This window comes from Schistocerca americana, chromosome 2, assembly GCF_021461395.2.
Source record: "Schistocerca americana isolate TAMUIC-IGC-003095 chromosome 2, iqSchAmer2.1, whole genome shotgun sequence".
NCBI lineage: Eukaryota > Metazoa > Arthropoda > Insecta > Orthoptera > Acrididae > Schistocerca > Schistocerca americana.
In genome coordinates this window covers 1,067,260,480-1,067,274,641 of record NC_060120.1, presented here as the reverse complement: position 1 = coordinate 1,067,274,641, position 14,162 = coordinate 1,067,260,480, and positions in this window count along the sequence as shown.

Genomic DNA, 14,162 nt, shown 5'->3' with positions numbered 1-14,162 from the left:
GATTCCGATGCTTCACTTCAGGTTTACTGTATACCTTGGACCTTCTTATTGACGATGAAACACAGAAATTGCATCCGAATCTAATACAAAGGGCACAATGCCGACTTAAGTACAAGAGGACTGAAACTCTAACTTTCTATGATTTGAACCTCTCCTGTTCGTCCAGTTTTAGATTCCGATGCTACACTTCAGGTTTACTGTAATCCTAGGACCTTCTTGTTGACGATGAAACACAGAAATTGCATCCGAATTTAATACAAAGGGCGCAACGCCGACTTAACTACAAGAGGATTGACACTCTAACTTCCTATGATTTGAACCACTCCTGTGAGTCCAGTTTTAGATTCTGATGCTTCACTTCAGGTTTACTGCATCGCTTGGACCTTCTTATTGACTATGAAACACAGAAATTGCATCAGAATTTAATACAAAAGGCACAATGCCGACTTAAGTACAAGAGGACTGACACTCTAACTTTCTATGATTTGGACCTTTCGTGTGAGTCCAGTTTTAGATTCCGATGCTTCACTTCAGGTTTACTGTATCCCTTGGACATTCTTAGTGACGATGAAACACAGACATTGCATCCGAATTTAATACAAAAGGTACAATGCCGACTTAAGTACAATAAGACTGACACTCTACGATTTGAACCTCTCCTGTGAATCCAGTTTTAAATTCCGATGCTTCACTTCAGGTTGACTATATCCCTTGGACCATCTTATTGTCGATGAAACACAGAAATTGCATCCGAATTTAATACAAAAGGAACAATGCCGACTTAAGTACAAGAGGACTGACACTCAAACTTTCGACGATTTGAACCTCTCCTGTGAGTCCAGTTTTAGATTCCGGTGCTTCACTTCAGGTTTACTGTAATCCTAGGACCTTCTTATTGACGATGAAACACAGAAATTGCATCCGAATTCAATACAAAAGGCACAATGCCGACTTTAGTACAAGAGGGCTGACACTCTAACCTTCTGTGATTTGAACCTCTCCTGTGAGTCCAGTTTTAGATTCCGATGCTTCACATCAGGTTTACTGAATCCCTTGGACATTGTTATTGAAGATGAAACACAGAAAATGCATTCGAATTTAATGCAAAAGGCACAATGCCGACTTAAGTACAAGAGGATTGACACTCTAACTTTCTATGATTTGAACCTCTCCTGCGAGGCCAGTTTTAGATTCCGATGCTTTACTTCAGGTTTACTGTATCCCTTGGATCTTCTTATTGACGATGAAACACAAAAATTGCTTCCGAATTTAATACAAAAGGCACAATGCCGACTTAAGTACAAGAGGACTGACACTCTAAGTTTCTATGATTTGAACCTATCCTGTGAGTCTAGTTATAGATTCCGATGCTTCACTTCAGGTTTACTGTATTCCTTGGATCATCTTATTGACGATGAAACACAGAAATTGCATCCGAATTAAATACAAAAGGCACAATGCCGACTTAAGTACTGACACTCTACCTTTCTATGATTTGAACCTCTCCTGTGAGTCCAGTTTTGGATACCGATGCTTCACTTCAGGTTTGCTGTATACCTTGGTCCTTCTTATTGACGATGAAACATTGAAATTGCATCCGAATTTAATACAAAAGGCACAATGCCGATTTAAGTACAAGAGGACTGACACTCTAACTTTCTATGATTTGAACCTCTCCTGTGAGTCCAGTTTTAGATTCCGATGCCTCACTTCAGGATTACTGTATACCTTGGACGTTCTTATTGGCGATGAAACACAGAAATTGTTTCCGAATTGTATACAAATGGCACAATGCCGACTTAAGTACAAGAGGGCTGACACTCTAATTTTCTATGATTTGAAAATCACCTGTGAGTCCAGTTTTAGATTCCGATGCTTCACTTCAGGTTTACTGTATCCCTTGGACCTTATTATTGACGATGAGACACAGAAATTGCATCCGAATTTAATACGAAAGGCACAATGCCGTCTTAAGTACAACAGGACTGACACTCTAACTTTCTATGAGTTGAACCGCTCCTGTGAGTCCAGTTTTAGATTCCGATGCTTCACTACAGGTTTACTGTAATCCTTGGACCTTCTTATTGACGATGAAACACAGAAATTGCATCCGAATTTAATACAAAAGGCACAATGCCGACTTAAGTACAAGACGACTGACACTCTAACATTCTATGATTTAAACCTCTCCTGCGAGTCCAGTTTTAGATTCCGATGCTTCACTTCAGGCTTACTGTATCCCTTGGACCTTCTTATTGACGGTTAAACACAGAAATTGCACCCGAATTTAATACAAAAGTCACAATGTCGACTTAAGTACAAGAGGACTGACACTCTAACTTTCGATGATTGAACCTCTCCTGTGAGGCCAGTTTTAGATTCCTATGCTTCACTTCAGGTTTACTGTAATCCTAGGTCCTTCTTATTGACGATAAAACACAGAAATTGCATTCGAATTTAATACAAAAGGCACAATGCCGACTTAAGTACAAAAGGACTGACACTCTAACTTTCTATGAATTGAACCTCTCCTGTGAGTATAGTTTTAGATTCCGATGCCTCACTTCAGGTTTACTGTATCCCTTGGACCTTCTTATTGACAATGAAACACAGAAATTGCATCCGAATTTAATACAAAAGGCACAATGCCGACTTAAGTACAAGAGTACTGACACTCTAACTTTCTATGATTTGAACCTCTCCTGTGAGTCCAGTTTTATATTCCGATGCTTCACTTCCGGTTTACTGTAATCCTTGGACTTTCTTATAGACGATGAAACTGAGTAATTGCATCCGAATTCAATACAAAATGCACAATGCCGACTTAAGTACAAGAGGAATGGCACTCTAACTTTCTATGATTTGAACCTCTCCTGCAAGTCCAGTTTTAGATTCCGATGCTTTACTTCATGTTTACTGGATCCCTTGGACCTTCTTATTGACGATGAATCACAGAAATAGCATCCGAATTTAATACAAAAGGCACAATGCCGACATAAGCACAAGAGGACTTACACTCTAATATTCTATGATTTGAATCTCTCCTGTGAGTCCAGTTTTAGATTCCGTTGCTTCACTTTAGGTTTACTGTATCCCTCGGACCTTCTTATTGACGATGAAACACAGAAATTGCATCCGAATTTAATACAAAAGGCACAACGCCGACTTAAGTACAAGAGGACTGACACTATAACTTTCGATGATTTGAACCTCTCCTGTGAGTCCAGTTTTAGATTCCGATGCTACACTTCAGGTTTACTGTAATCCTAGGACAATCTTATTGACGCTGAAACACAGAAATTGCATCCGAATTTAATACAAAAGGCACAATGCCGACTAGAGTACAAGAGGACTGACACTCTAACTTTCTGTGATTTGAACCTCTCCTGTGAGTCCAGTTTTAGATTCCGCTGCTCACTTTAGGTTTACTGTATAACTTGGACCTTCTTATTGACGATGAAACACAGAAAATGCATCCGAAATTAATACAAAAGGCACAATACCGACTTAAGTACAAGAGGACTAACACTCTAACTTTCTATGATTTGAACCTCTCCTGTGAGTCCAGTTTTAGATTCCGATGCTTCACTTCAGGTTTACTGTATCCCTCGGACCTTCTTATTGACGATGAAACACAGAAATTGAAACCGAATTTAATACAAAAGGCACAATGCCGACTTAAGTACAAGAGGACTGACACTCAAACTTTCTATGATTTTAACCTCTCCTGTGAGTCCAGTTTTAGATTCCGATGCTTCACTTCTGGTTTATATATACTTTGAACCTTCTTATTGACGATGAAACACAGAAGTTGCATCCGAATTTAATACAAAAGGCACAATGCCGACTTAAGTAAAAGGGGACTGAAACTCTAACTTTCGATGATTTGAACCTCTCCTCTGAGTCCAGTTTCAGATTCCGATGCTTCACTTCAAGTTTACTGTATCCCTTGGACACTCTTATTGACGATGAGGCACATAAATTGCATCCGAATGTAATACAAAATGCAAAATGCCGACTTAAGTACAAGGGGACTAACACTCTAACAATCTATGATTTGAACCTCTCCTGTGAGTCCAGTTTTAGATTCCGATACCTCACTTTAGGTTTACTGTATCCCTCGGACCTTCTTATTGACGATGTAACACAGAATTTGCATTCGAATTTAATACAAAAAGCACAACGCCGACTTAAGTACAAGAGGACTGACACTATAACTTTCGATGATTTGAACCTCTCCTGAGAGTCCAGTTTTAGATTCCGATGCTACACTTCAGGTTTACTGTAATCCTAGGACAATCTTATTGACGATGAAACACAGAAATTGCATCCGAATTTAATACAAAAGGCATAATGCCGACTTGAGTATTAGAGGACTGACACTCTAACTTTCTGGGATTTGAACCTTTCCTGTGAGACCAGTTTTAGATTCCGCTGCTAACTTTAGGTTTACTGTATAACTTGGACCTTCTTATTGACGATGAAACACAGAAAATGCAACCGAATTTAATACAAAAGGGACAATGCCGACTTAAGTACAAGAGGGCTAACACTCTAACTTTCTACGATTTGAACCTCTCCTGTGAGTCCAGTTTTAGATTCCGATGCCTCACTTCAGGTTTACTGTATCCCTTGGACCTTCTTATTGACGACGAAACACAGAAATTGAATCCGAATTTAATACAATAGGCACAATGCCGACTTAATAACAAGAGGACTAACACTCTAACTTTCTATGATTTGAACGCCTCCCGTGAGCCCAGTTTTAGATTCCGATGCTTCTCTTCAGGTTTACTGTATTCCTTGGACCTACTTAATGACTGTGAAACACAGAAAATGCATCCGAATTTAATACAAAAGGCACAATGCCGACTTAAGTAGAAGAGGACTGACACTCTAACTTTCGATGATTTCAACCTCTCCTGTGAGTCCAGTTTTAGATTCCGATGCTTTACTTCAGGATTACTGATACTCTGGACCGTCTTATTGACGTTGAAACACAGAAATTGCATCCGAATTTAATACAAAAGCACAATGCCGAATAAAGTACTAGAGGACTGACACTCTAACTTTCTATGATTTGAACCACTCCTGTTCGACCAGTTTTAGAATCAGATGCTTCACTTCAGGTTTACTGTATACCGTGGACCTTCTTATTGACGATGATACACAGAAATTGCATCCGAAATTAATACAAAAGGCACAATGCCGACTGAAGTACAAGAGGACTAACTTTCGATGATTTGAACCTCTCCTGTGAGTCCAATTTTAGATTCCGATGTTTCACTTCAGGTTTACTGTATCCCTTGGAGCTTCTTATTGACTATGAAACACATATATTGCATCCGAATTTAATACAAAAGCCACAATGCCGACGTAAGTACAAGTGGACTGACACTCTAACTTTCTGTGATTTGAACCTCTTCTGTGAGTCCAGTTATAGATTCCGATGATTCACTTCAGGTTTACTGTATCCCTTGGACATTCTTATTGACGATGAAACACATAAATTGCATCTGAATTTAATGCAATAGGTACAATGGCGACCTAAGTACAAGGGGACAGACACTCTAACATTCTATGATTTTAACCTCTCCTGTGAGTCCAGTTTTAGATTCCGATGCTTCACTTCAGGTTTATGTATACCTTGAACCTTCTTATTGACGATGAAACACAGACGTTGCATCCGAATTTAATACAAAAGGCACAATGCCGACTTAAGTAAAAGAGGACTGACACTCTAACTTTCGATGATTTGAACCTCTCCCGTGAGTCCAGTTTCAGATTCCGATGCTTCACTTCAAAATTACTGTATCCCTTGGATATTCTTATTGACGATGAAACACAAAAATTGCATCCGAATTTAATACAAAATGCAAAATGCCGAGTTAAGTACAAGAGGACTCACACTCTAACTTTCTATGATTTAGAACCTCGCCTGTGAGTCCAGTTTTAGATTCCGATGCTTCACTTCAGGTTTACTGTATCCCTTGGACCTTCATATTGACGATGAAACACAGAAATTGCATCCGAATTTAATACAAAGGGCACAATGCCGACTTAAGTACAAGCGGACTGACACTCTACGATTTGAACCCCTCCTGTGAGTCCCGTTTTAGATTCCGATGCTTCACTTCAGGTTTACTGTATCGCTTGGACCTTCTTGTTGACGATGAAACACAGAAATTGCATCCGAATTTAATACAAAAAGCACAAAGCCAACTTGAGAACAAGAGGACTGACACTCTAACTTTCGATGATTTGAACCTCTCCTGTGAGTCCAGTTTTAGATTCCGATGCTTCACTTCAGAATTACTGATACTCTGGACCCTCTTATTGACGATGAAACACAGAAATTGCGCCCGAATTTAATACACAAGCACAATGCCGAATAAAGTACTAGAGGACTGACACTCTAACTTTCTATGATTTGAACCTCTCCTGTGAGTCCAGTTTTAGATTCCGATGCCTCACTTCAGGATTACTGTATTCCTTGGCCCATCTTATTGACGATGAAACACAGAAATTGCATCCGATTTTAATACAAAATGCACAAAGCCGACTTAAGTACAACAGGACTGACACTCTAACTTTCTATGATTTGAACATCTCCTGTGAGTTCTGTTTTAGATTCCGATGCTTCACTTCAGGTTTACTGTATACCTTGGACCTTCTTATTGACGATGAAACACAGAAATTGCATCCGAATCTAATACAAAGGGCACAATGCCGACTTAAGTACAAGAGGACTGAAACTCTAACTTTCTATGATTTGAACCTCTCCTGTTCGTCCAGTTTTAGATTCCGATGCTACACTTCAGGTTTACTGTAATCCTAGGACCTTCTTGTTGACGATGAAACACAGAAATTGCATCCGAATTTAATACAAAGGGCGCAACGCCGACTTAACTACAAGAGGATTGACACTCTAACTTCCTATGATTTGAACCACTCCTGTGAGTCCAGTTTTAGATTCTGATGCTTCACTTCAGGTTTACTGCATCGCTTGGACCTTCTTATTGACTATGAAACACAGAAATTGCATCAGAATTTAATACAAAAGGCACAATGCCGACTTAAGTACAAGAGGACTGACACTCTAACTTTCTATGATTCGGACCTTTCGTGTGAGTCCAGTTTTAGATTCCGATGCTTCACTTCAGGTTTACTGTATCCCTTGGACATTCTTAGTGACGATGAAACACAGACATTGCATCCGAATTTAATACAAAAGGTACAATGCCGACTTAAGTACAAGAGGACTGACACTCTAAGTTTCTATGATTTGAACCTATCCTGTGAGTCTAGTTATAGATTCCGATGCTTCACATCAGGTTTACTGAATCCCTTGGACATTGTTATTGAAGATGAAACACAGAAAATGCATTCGAATTTAATGCAAAAGGCACAATGCCGACTTAAGTACAAGAGGATTGACACTCTAACTTTCTATGATTTGAACCTCTCCTGCGAGGCCAGTTTTAGATTCCGATGCTTTACTTCAGGTTTACTGTATCCCTTGGATCTTCTTATTGACGATGAAACACAAAAATTGCTTCCGAATTTAATACAAAAGGCACAATGCCGACTTAAGTACAAGAGGACTGACACTCTAAGTTTCTATGATTTGAACCTATCCTGTGAGTCTAGTTATAGATTCCGATGCTTCACTTCAGGTTTACTGTATTCCTTGGATCATCTTATTGACGATGAAACACAGAAATTGCATCCGAATTAAATACAAAAGGCACAATGCCGACTTAAGTACTGACACTCTACCTTTCTATGATTTGAACCTCTCCTGTGAGTCCAGTTTTGGATACCGATGCTTCACTTCAGGTTTGCTGTATACCTTGGTCCTTCTTATTGACGATGAAACATTGAAATTGCATCCGAATTTAATACAAAAGGCACAATGCCGATTTAAGTACAAGAGGACTGACACTCTAACTTTCTATGATTTGAACCTCTCCTGTGAGTCCAGTTTTAGATTCCGATGCCTCACTTCAGGATTACTGTATACCTTGGACGTTCTTATTGGCGATGAAACACAGAAATTGTTTCCGAATTGTATACAAATGGCACAATGCCGACTTAAGTACAAGAGGGCTGACACTCTAATTTTCTATGATTTGAAAATCACCTGTGAGTCCAGTTTTAGATTCCGATGCTTCACTTCAGGTTTACTGTATCCCTTGGACCTTATTATTGACGATGAGACACAGAAATTGCATCCGAATTTAATACGAAAGGCACAATGCCGTCTTAAGTACAACAGGACTGACACTCTAACTTTCTATGAGTTGAACCGCTCCTGTGAGTCCAGTTTTAGATTCCGATGCTTCACTACAGGTTTACTGTAATCCTTGGACCTTCTTATTGACGATGAAACACAGAAATTGCATCCGAATTTAATACAAAAGGCACAATGCCGACTTAAGTACAAGACGACTGACACTCTAACATTCTATGATTTAAACCTCTCCTGCGAGTCCAGTTTTAGATTCCGATGCTTCACTTCAGGCTTACTGTATCCCTTGGACCTTCTTATTGAGGGTTAAACACAGAAATTGCACCCGAATTTAATACAAAAGTCACAATGTCGACTTAAGTACAAGAGGACTGACACTCTAACTTTCGATGATTGAACCTCTCCTGTGAGGCCAGTTTTAGATTCCTATGCTTCACTTCAGGTTTACTGTAATCCTAGGTCCTTCTTATTGACGATAAAACACAGAAATTGCATTCGAATTTAATACAAAAGGCACAATGCCGACTTAAGTACAAAAGGACTGACACTCTAACTTTCTATGAATTGAACCTCTCCTGTGAGTATAGTTTTAGATTCCGATGCCTCACTTCAGGTTTACTGTATCCCTTGGACCTTCTTATTGACAATGAAACACAGAAATTGCATCCGAATTTAATACAAAAGGCACAATGCCGACTTAAGTACAAGAGTACTGACACTCTAACTTTCTATGATTTGAACCTCTCCTGTGAGTCCAGTTTTATATTCCGATGCTTCACTTCCGGTTTACTGTAATCCTTGGACTTTCTTATAGACGATGAAACTGAGTAATTGCATCCGAATTCAATACAAAATGCACAATGCCGACTTAAGTACAAGAGGAATGGCACTCTAACTTTCTATGATTTGAACCTCTCCTGCAAGTCCAGTTTTAGATTCCGATGCTTTACTTCATGTTTACTGGATCCCTTGGACCTTCTTATTGACGATGAATCACAGAAATTGCATCCGAATTTAATACAAAAGGCACAATGCCGACATAAGCACAAGAGGACTTACACTCTAATATTCTATGATTTGAATCTCTCCTGTGAGTCTAGTTTTAGATTCCGATGCTTATCTTCAGGTTTACTGTATTCCTTGGACCATCTTATTGACGATGAAACACAGAAATTGCATCCGAATTTAATACAAGAGGCACAATGCTGACTTAAGTACAAGAGGACTGACACCCTAACTTTCTATGATTTGAACCTCTCCTGTGAGTCTAGTTTTGGATTCCGTTGCTTCACTTCTGGTTTACTGTATACCTTGGACATTCTTATTGACGATGGAACACAGAAATTGCATCCGAATTTAATACAGAAGGCACAATGCCAACTTAAGTACAGGAGGACTGACACTCTAACTTTCTATGATTTGAACCTCTCCTGTGAGTCCAGTTTGATTCCGATGCTTCACTTCAGTTTTACTGTCTACGTTGTACCTTCTTATTGACGATGAAACACAGGAATAGCATCCGAATTTAACACAAGAGGCACAATGCCGACTTAAGTACAAGAGGACTGACACCCTAACTTTCTATGATTTGAACCTCTCCTGTGAGTCCAGTTTTGGATTCCGTTGCTTCACATCAGGTTTACTGTATACCTTGGACATTCTTATTGACGATGGAACACAGATATTGCATCCGAATTTACTACAAAAGGCACAATGCCGACCTAAGTACAAGAAGACTGACACTCTACGATTTGAACCTCTCCTGTGAATCCAGTTTTAGTTTCCGATGCTTCACTTCAGGATTACTATATCCCCTGGACCTTCTTATTGACTATGAAAGACAGAAATTGCATCCGAATTTAATTCCAAAGGCACAATGCCGACTTAAGTACAAGAGCAATGACACTCTAACTTTCTATGATTTGAACCTCTCCTGTGTGTCCAGTTTTAGATTCCGATGCTTCACTTCAGGTTTACTGTATCCCTTGGACCTTCTTATTGACTATGAAAGACAGAAATTGCATCCGAATTTAATTCCAAAGGCACAATGCCGACTTAAGTACAAGAGCAATGACACTCTAACCTTCTATGATTTGAACCTCTCCTGTGAGTCCATGAGTCCAGTTTTAGATTCTGATGCTACACTTCAGGTTTACTGTAATCCTAGGACCTTCTTATTGACGATGAAACACAGAAATTACATACGAATTCAATACAAAAGGCACAATGCCGACTTAAGTACAGGAGGGCTGACACTCTAACCTTCTGTGATTTGAACCTCTCCTGTGAGTCCAGTTTTAGATTCCGATGCTTCACATCAGGTTTACTGTATCCCTTGGACATTGTTTTTGAAGATGAAACACAGAAAATGCATTCGAATTTAATACAAAAGGCACAATGCCGACTTAAGTACAAGAGGACTGACACTATAACTTTCTATGATTTGAACCTCTCCTGTGTGTCCAGTTTTAGATTCCGATGCTTCACTTCAGGTTTACTGTATCCCTTGGACCTTCTTATTGACTATGAAAGACATAAATTGCATCCGAATTTAATTCCAAATTGACAATGCCGACTTAAGTACAAGAGCAATGACACTCTAACCTTCTATGATTTGAACCTCTCCTGCGTGGCCTGTTTTAGATTCCGATGCTTTACTTCAGGTTTACTGTATCCCTTGGATCTTCTTATTGACGATGAAACACAAAAATTGCGTCCGAATTTAATACAAAAGGCACAATGCCGACTTAAGTACAAGAGGACTGACACTCTAAGTTTCTATGATTTGAACCTATCCTGTGAGTCTAGTTATAGATTCCGATGCTTCACTTCAGGTTTACTGTATTCCTTGGATCATCTTATTGACGATGAAACACAGAAATTGCATCCGAATTAAATACAAAAGGCACAATGCCGACTTAAGTACTGACACTCTACCTTTCTATGATTTGAACCTCTCCTGTGAGTCCAGTTTTGGATACCGATGCTTCACTTCAGGTTTGCTGTATACCTTGGTCCTTCTTATTGACGATGAAACATTGAAATTGCATCCGAATTTAATACAAAAGGCACAATGCCGATTTAAGTACAAGAGGACTGACACTCTAACTTTCTATGATTTGAACCTCTCCTGTGAGTCCAGTTTTAGATTCCGATGCCTCACTTCAGGATTACTGTATACCTTGGACGTTCTTATTGGCGATGAAACACAGAAATTGTTTCCGAATTGTATACAAATGGCACAATGCCGACTTAAGTACAAGAGGGCTGACACTCTAATTTTCTATGATTTGAAAATCACCTGTGAGTCCAGTTTTAGATTCCGATGCTTCACTTCAGGTTTACTGTATCCCTTGGACCTTATTATTGACGATGAGACACAGAAATTGCATCCGAATTTAATACGAAAGGCACAATGCCGTCTTAAGTACAACAGGACTGACACTCTAACTTTCTATGAGTTGAACCGCTCCTGTGAGTCCAGTTTTAGATTCCGATGCTTCACTACAGGTTTACTGTAATCCTTAGACCTTCTTATTGACGATGAAACACAGAAATTGCATCCGAATTTAATACAAAAGGCACAATGCCGACTTAAGTACAAGACGACTGACACTCTAACATTCTATGATTTAAACCTCTCCTGCGAGTCCAGTTTTAGATTCCGATGCTTCACTTCAGGCTTACTGTATCCCTTGGACCTTCTTATTGACGGTTAAACACAGAAATTGCACCCGAATTTAATACAAAAGTCACAATGTCGACTTAAGTACAAGAGGACTGACACTCTAACTTTCGATGATTGAACCTCTCCTGTGAGGCCAGTTTTAGATTCCTATGCTTCACTTCAGGTTTACTGTAATCCTAGGTCCTTCTTATTGACGATAAAACACAGAAATTGCATTCGAATTTAATACAAAAGGCACAATGCCGACTTAAGTACAAAAGGACTGACACTCTAACTTTCTATGAATTGAACCTCTCCTGTGAGTATAGTTTTAGATTCCGATGCCTCACTTCAGGTTTACTGTATCCCTTGGACCTTCTTATTGACAATGAAACACAGAAATTGCATCCGAATTTAATACAAAAGGCACAATGCCGACTTAAGTACAAGAGTACTGACACTCTAACTTTCTATGATTTGAACCTCTCCTGTGAGTCCAGTTTTATATTCCGATGCTTCACTTCCGGTTTACTGTAATCCTTGGACTTTCTTATAGACGATGAAACTGAGTAATTGCATCCGAATTCAATACAAAATACACAATGCCGACTTAAGTACAAGAGGAATGGCACTCTAACTTTCTATGATTTGAACCTCTCCTGCAAGTCCAGTTTTAGATTCCGATGCTTTACTTCATGTTTACTGGATCCCTTGGACCTTCTTATTGACGATGAATCACAGAAATTGCATCCGAATTTAATACAAAAGGCACAATGCCGACATAAGCACAAGAGGACTTACACTCTAATATTCTATGATTTGAATCTCTCCTGTGAGTCTAGTTTTAGATTCCGATGCTTATCTTCAGGTTTACTGTATTCCTTGGACCATCTTATTGACGATGAAACACAGAAATTGCATCCGAATTTAATACAAGAGGCACAATGCTGACTTAAGTACAAGAGGACTGACACCCTAACTTTCTATGATTTGAACCTCTCCTGTGAGTCTAGTTTTGGATTCCGTTGCTTCACTTCTGGTTTACTGTATACCTTGGACATTCTTATTGACGATGGAACACAGAAATTGCATCCGAATTTAATACAGAAGGCACAATGCCAACTTAAGTACAGGAAGACTGACACTCTAACTTTCTATGATTTGAACCTCTCCTGTGAGTCCAGTTTTAGATTCCGATGCTTCACTTCAGTTTTACTGTCTACGTTGTACCTTCTTATTGACGATGAAACACAGGAATAGCATCCGAATTTAACACAAGAGGCACAATGCCGACTTAAGTACAAGAGGACTGACACCCTAACTTTCTATGATTTGAACCTCTCCTGTGAGTCCAGTTTTGGATTCCGTTGCTTCACATCAGGTTTACTGTATACCTTGGACATTCTTATTGACGATGGAACACAGATATTGCATCCGAATTTACTACAAAAGGCACAATGCCGACCTAAGTACAAGAAGACTGACACTCTACGATTTGAACCTCTCCTGTGAATCCAGTTTTAGTTTCCGATGCTTCACTTCAGGATTACTATATCCCCTGGACCTTCTTATTGACTATGAAAGACAGAAATTGCATCCGAATTTAATTCCAAAGGCACAATGCCGACTTAAGTACAAGAGCAATGACACTCTAACTTTCTATGATTTGAACCTCTCCTGTGTGTCCAGTTTTAGATTCCGATGCTTCACTTCAGGTTTACTGTATCCCTTGGACCTTCTTATTGACTATGAAAGACAGAAATTGCATCCGAATTTAATTCCAAAGGCACAATGCCGACTTAAGTACAAGAGCAATGACACTCTAACTTTCTATGATTTGAACCTCTCCTGTGAGTCCATGAGTCCAGTTTTAGATTCTGATGCTACACTTCAGGTTTACTGTAATCCTAGGACCTTCTTATTGACGATGAAACACAGAAATTACGTACGAATTCAATACAAAAGGCACAATGCCGACTTAAGTACAGGAGGGCTGACACTCTAACTTTCTGTGATTTGAACCTCTCCTGTGAGTCCAGTTTTAGATTCCGATGCTTCACATCAGGTTTACTGTATCCCTTGGACATTGTTTTTGAAGATGAAACACAGAAAATGCATTCGAATTTAATACAAAAGGCACAATGCCGACTTAAGTACAAGAGGACTGACACTATAACTTTCTATGATTTGAACCTCTCCTGTGTGTCCAGTTTTAGATTCCGATGCTTCACTTCAGGTTTACTG